Raw genomic sequence first — 6,475 nt, forward strand, 5'->3', positions numbered from 1 at the left:
TTTGGTCATTTCTAATGTTACTATTTAGATGATTTTACTATAGTGTTACTATTTAGATTATACCTCTTCAAAAACTTTCAGTGAACTTCTACAGTGAATGACCTTTTCTTTAAAAAAAAAAAAAAAAAAAAAAAAAAACTTATTTAAAACTACATTAAATTGACTGACCTGTTTGGTTGAGTGTGGTTAAAAGATTACACAGGGTTTCTGCGGGGCATTAAAAATTATTAAATTTTATTCCTACAGGCATTACATTTTTTAGATAGTTTCGAAGAAAAATAATACTACCAGTTTATTTTGAATATAGCCTTCATAATTAACAACTTTGATTTGCTGTCGCAAAATATGAACATTGGTGTGCCGTAATGCTGTTTTGGACAGCGGCTCAAGTAGACTCTCCAGTACTGCCGCACAAGCACGAGATCTTGCTTTCCTGCCGCAGGAGCACCTCTATCTGCGTCTGCTCTGTTCATTTATTACATTTAGTGCAAGTGGCGATCGATAGTGGATAATAATAGATTATATAATGTATAATGTACTGACGGTAACAGGAGAAATCGAAACAAATGAGCGCAGCACACACAAGAAACTTGTTTAACATGCAGTAAATGTGGAATGTGAAATGTGGAGTTTTTATATTTATAACACATGATACAGTTAAGCAACATCACACGACCAAGAGTGCTGTCTTCCTGAATACCATCACTATTGTAATTGTGACACTGATTTCATACAACAGTTAATAAACAAGTAGATAATATTAAGTCACTTACATTTTAGAAGAAACATTGACTGTTTTTGTTCTGTTTCAGCAGCGAAAATAGTTTAAAATAAACATCACAGAAGAACCATAGCGCATCTCACAGCAACACTCAACCATGTTTTCTTTACTGAGTGATTCAGCATTTTAAACTAATCAGTTGAGTCAAAGATTCAATGATCCATTCATATGCTGCATCCGAAAACTGGAAAATGCTGCCTTCGGAGGACACATTTCAAGGTAGGAAGGCATCAAGGCACGTCCGAATCCAAGGTTAGCTTCACTTCCTGTTTCCTGAGATACCTTCATCTGATCAATATTTGAAGGCTGCATAGATGTATCCTTTGCTGCCTCTGATATCCCACAATCCTGTGCTTTACATTCTGTGACAGCTGAGCTAGAAAAATAAAGATGGCGTCCGAAAGTTGCGTTTGCTGTTCAGTTTGTTTGTAAATGTACATTTTTGACCAACATTTTCCACTTTTGATGTCATTTCTAGCGTGAAATTACTACTGTAGTAATTAAATATTTGTGTAGTTGTCACCAAAGCTCGCACTGTTTTGCAGTAGATCATTAAACTGTTACGCTGCCTCAGAAGTTTTGTGAGGTGCCTTCATGCGCAAACGCTGACTTACAAGTCATTGCCTGATAGGACAGAGAGGCAACAAGCAGCTGCCTAGGTTTTCGGATGCAGCCATAAATAGCTGCCTCATTCTTGAATGAATCAGCCGTATGAACGAATCATTTGAATGAATGACTAACTTATTAAGACGGGTCTCTTGTCGCCACCTACTGGCTGTTTACTATCATTTTTTTTTTATTATTGTAAATGATTTAATTTGATTGATAACAGCCCCATAGTGTCTTATTATTCTAATTGAATTTATTGAATTTATTTGATCAAATTTAAGAATTTAAAATGAAAGATGAATCATACATTTAATAAGATGGGAGATGGGGGGGGCAGCAGGGGGACAGCATATTTACACTGTTATACATGCTGTACACTCACTACTTTACATTGTAGCAAAGTGTCATTTCTTCAGTGTTGTCACATGAAAAGATATAATAAAATTTTTACTCACTTCTGTGAGATACTGTATGTACGTGTGTGTATATATGTATATATATATGTGTATGTGTGTGTGTGTGTGTGTATGTATGTAATGGAGTTTAAATAATATTAGTTAAATTCAGCATAAATTGGGAAAACTTGCCATTGGTTGTTGCGTTTGTGCACATGATATTGAGGGGCGGAGCTATGTCATCATCAGCGTCGCTGCATATCTCGTCCCGCTGGTAAGTCGCATCAATGATTGCTCCGTCTTAAAAACTAAGTTTGGATTGTTTTTAAGGCCAAGTTTAAACTTTAATCTACAAACCCGATTCTAAAAAAGTTGGGACACTGTACAAATTGTGAAAAAAAAAGGAATGCAATAATTTACAAATCTCATAAACTTATATTTTATTCACAATAGAATATAGATAACATATCAAATGTTGAAAGTGAGACATTTTGAAATGTCATGCCAAATATTGGCTCATTTTGGATTTCATGAGAGCTACACATTCCAAAAAAGTTGGGACAGGTAGCAATAAGAGGCCGGAAAAGTTAAATGTACATATAAGGAACAGCTGGAGGACCAATTTGCAACTTATTAGGTCAATTGGCAACATTATTGGGTATAAAAAGAGCCTCTCAGAGTGGCAGTGTCTCTCAAAGGTCAAGATGGGCAGAGGATCACCAATTCCCCCAATGCTGTGGCAAAAAATAGTGGAGTTTCTCAGAGAAAAGTTGCAAAGAGTTTGAAGTTATCATCATCTACAGTGCATAATATCATCCAAAGATTCAGAGAATCTGGAACAATCTCTGTGCGTAAGGGTCAAGGCCGGAAAACCATACTGGATGTCCATGATCTTCGAGCCCTTAGACGGCACTGCATCACATACAGGAATGCTACTGTAATGGAAATCACAACATGGGCTCAGGAATACTTCCAGAAAACATTGTCGGTGAACACAATCCACCGTGCCATTCACCGTTGCCGGCTAAAACTCTATAGGTCAAAAAAAAAGCCATATCTAAACATGATCCAGAAGTGCAGGTGTTTTCTCTGGGCCAAGGCTCATTTAAAATGGACTGTGGCAAAGTGGAAAACTGTTCTGTGGTCAGACGAATCAAAATTTGAAGTTCTTTTTGGAAAACTGGGATGCCATGTCATCCGGACTAAAGAGGACAAGGACAACCCAAGTTGTTATCAGCGCTCAGTTCAGAAGCCTGCATCTCTGATGGTATGGGGTTGCATGAGTGCGTGTGGCATGGGCAGCTTACACATCTGAAAAGGCACCATCAATGCTGAAAGGTATATCCAAGTTCTAAAACAACATATGCTCCCATCCAGACGTCGTCTCTTTCAGGGAAGACCTTGCATTTTCCAACATGACAATGCCAGACCACATACTGCATCAATTACAACATCATGGCTGCGTAGAAGAAGGATCCGGGTACTGAAATGGCCAGTCTGCAGTCCAGATCTTTCACCCATAGAAAACAGTTGGCGCATCATAAAGAGGAAGATGCGACAAAGAAGACTTAAGACAGTTGAGCAACTAGAAGCCTGTATTAGACAAGAATGGGACAACATTCCTATTCCTAAACTTGAGCAACTTGTCTCCTCAGTCCCCAGACGTTTGCAGACTGTTATAAAAAGAAGAGGGGATGCCACACAGTGGTAAACATGGCCTTGTCCCAACTTTTTTGAGATGTGTTGATGCCATGAAATTTAAAATCAACTTATTTTTCCCTTAAAATGATACATTTCCTCAGTTTAAACATTTGATATGTCATCTATGTTGTATTCTGAATAAAATATTGAAATTTGAAACTTCCACATCATTGCATTCCTTTTTTATTCACAATTTGTAAAGTGTCCCAACTTTTTTGGAATCGGGTTTGTACACACAAGTTTGCTTATTTTTTCTGTCAGCTCCTAGTTGTGTTAAACGAGTCAAATATGTATTTAAAATTGGCATTAAAAAGAATTAAATTAGATTTGATGAAACCTGCAGAAACTCTGCAGACTCCAGAGCAGGGCCCGTATGTATAAAGCCGCTCAGAGTAAAATTTTAGTCTTAAGTGTGTCAAAGTTCTAAGAATAATGTAATTTTTTTTATTTTTTTATTTGACATTTGATGTTGTATAAAATGACATCACGTCTGTTCATTCGGTTGGGTAATGATGTTTCAGTCCAGTGCAGGTGTTACGGGTGTTGAACGCTGAACTGAACAGCCTATGCCCATGACCAGCAGTCTAATATTACAGTCTTAGAGGGTTTGACATACTCTTAAAAACAAGACTGCTCTTGTAGACAGTGATGTCCTCAAAACTTTTCTGGATCCTCATGTCACAGGAAACTTTTGCTCCCATGCTGCTCTTGTGGCTCTGATTGCCTTTCTGTCATCAGATTTGAACTGTACTTCATGGACCTCAGAAATAAACCATGGCTTCTGATCAGGATGATTATAGGTTGTTTCAAGGATTTGCCTTTATAATGACACTTAAAGGTGAGCTGCTGTGCCACTAATGACATTAAACAGAATTGCATTCAGTTTGTTTGAGAGGCTCGACTTGCCTGGACATAATAACACCGGCTTGACCAATGGCTTTATTTTGGGGAACTTCCTGTTAGTCTCTGACCAATGGCATATGGGAAGAGTGTCTTTATTTTTTAGAAATTCTGCATGGTGGCACAGATATTACACACTTTAATGTGTTGCACAGGAATGGCACTCAATAAATTGTTAAAAACGCTTCTGATGGTGAACAGGCTGTTTAATTGGAGCATGCCTGCCTCCCATGCCGGATATGCCAGTTCGAACCCTTCTCAGAGCAGTGCAAGTAGAACTGGAGGGGTTACACTGCATTGGTGCCGTGACCCAGATGGGAGTGAGGTTTAGGGGGGTGAGTGTATCAGAGGCCAGCTAGTAAGAGCTGTGCTAAACCTCACTCCACTCTTTAGCGCCTTGTTAGTGCGCCCGCCTCCCATGCCAGAAACGCTCATTTGAATCCCACTCGGAGTAGTGTGAGTAGAACTGAAGGGGTTACACATACAGTAGGCCTAATTATTATTAAAAATAGAAATGCTTATTTATGTAACACATTTCTTTATTCAATGTGTTTGACAAAAATTGGCATAAAGATACACAATAAACAAAACAGTCAAGCAAAGTTAAAAGGGTATAATTCACCAATGGGAAGATGGTCTTTTAGTAACATTTTGCTGTCTGTGCAGTGGAAAGGTGAAAAAACATAAACTGATCTGTAGTTTTAACAAAAGCCCTGGAGCTGGCAGAAAATGACATGTTTTGCGTCATCCAGCAGACTTTTGGATGATGAAATCAAGTAATCGTGGGACACAAACTGCACAATAAAACACTTCGAACAATCAACATGTACCATTGGTTGCACAGTTCACTTGGCAAGATTTGCGCCGCTCCCTCATTCCCCTCTCTCTCTCCTCACCACTAGATCACCTGAAGTTCACCTAATTACATGCAACATCTGTAATGTTCTGTGTGAATTAAAGTGATTTGATATCTCATGTTTGTTGTCATTTGAGTGTTTCAGTGGTCTTAGTTTTACAGCAGTAAAAAAAAAAAAAATTAACATACATATCTTTGAATTAAAAAAAGTATTCTGCTTCATAGGAGCAGGGAATCACCAGACATTTTGGATGTTTCATAAATGTGAAAACAGCTGCTGGAGGATTTTTCCAAGATTGCCACAAATGGACTTTGACACGCAGAGGAGGAGCTTGAAAATCAGATATTCCAGCCTGGTCTCATTGTTAATACGTAGTTATTAATACGTAACTTTCAAAGACACAAAACGTACATTTTTGTACGTTTAGAAAGGTGCTAAAACGTACAATATTGACGTAATTATGGCACTAAAACGTAAAAAATATTTACGTTTTTACAGCGAAAAAAAAACGTAAAATATTTACGAATCTTTCATGTCATCAAATTATATGTATATTTTCCCTTTTTATCATTTTGTAGATAAAAGATCCCTAAACCCCGCCCCGAACCTAAACCTACCCATTTTATACAGAATGTTAAAAGAATAAAACATAATGGACAGAAATCTGTAGGAAAATGACAATTTTAGTAAAAATATAACATTAAAACGATATTTTGAGCCACTAACCCTACACCTACCCCTAAACCTACCCATAACCATTTCTTTAAACTACCTACTGTTATAAATAAAAGAATAACAGACAAACAAGCGTAATCACAATAATTTATTTTTTTGCGAAAATGTCAGAAGTGGTACCAAAAGTAGTTCAAATGATGATTAAAGTCACAGTCCTCTCTGGCGGTAATAGTTTTTTATGGGGTACATAAATTATGTTCTGTAACAGATGGAATGTGGCAGTAATACCCGGGTGACCAGAACTGGGAAGAGCATGCACTTGATGCAGTAACTTGTCGCGGAGGGCTTCTGGTACGAACGTGCGATCTGGTGGGCATTCCGGGGGTGGTACCGTCTGTGCGTTGAGTTCGGTGATTTCTGTCATGATGTCCCATTGTACGGGAGCGACCAGAAGTTTGTCGGGGATGATGTTCTCCTCGCTCTTTGTTCTCTCTACCTCCTCCATTTGGCGAGACAGCGCGTCGGCTTTGAGGTTCCTTGAGCCTGGTCGATATGTC

The sequence above is a fragment of the Ctenopharyngodon idella genome, chromosome 1 (genome assembly GCF_019924925.1).
Source record: "Ctenopharyngodon idella isolate HZGC_01 chromosome 1, HZGC01, whole genome shotgun sequence".
NCBI lineage: Eukaryota > Metazoa > Chordata > Actinopteri > Cypriniformes > Xenocyprididae > Ctenopharyngodon > Ctenopharyngodon idella.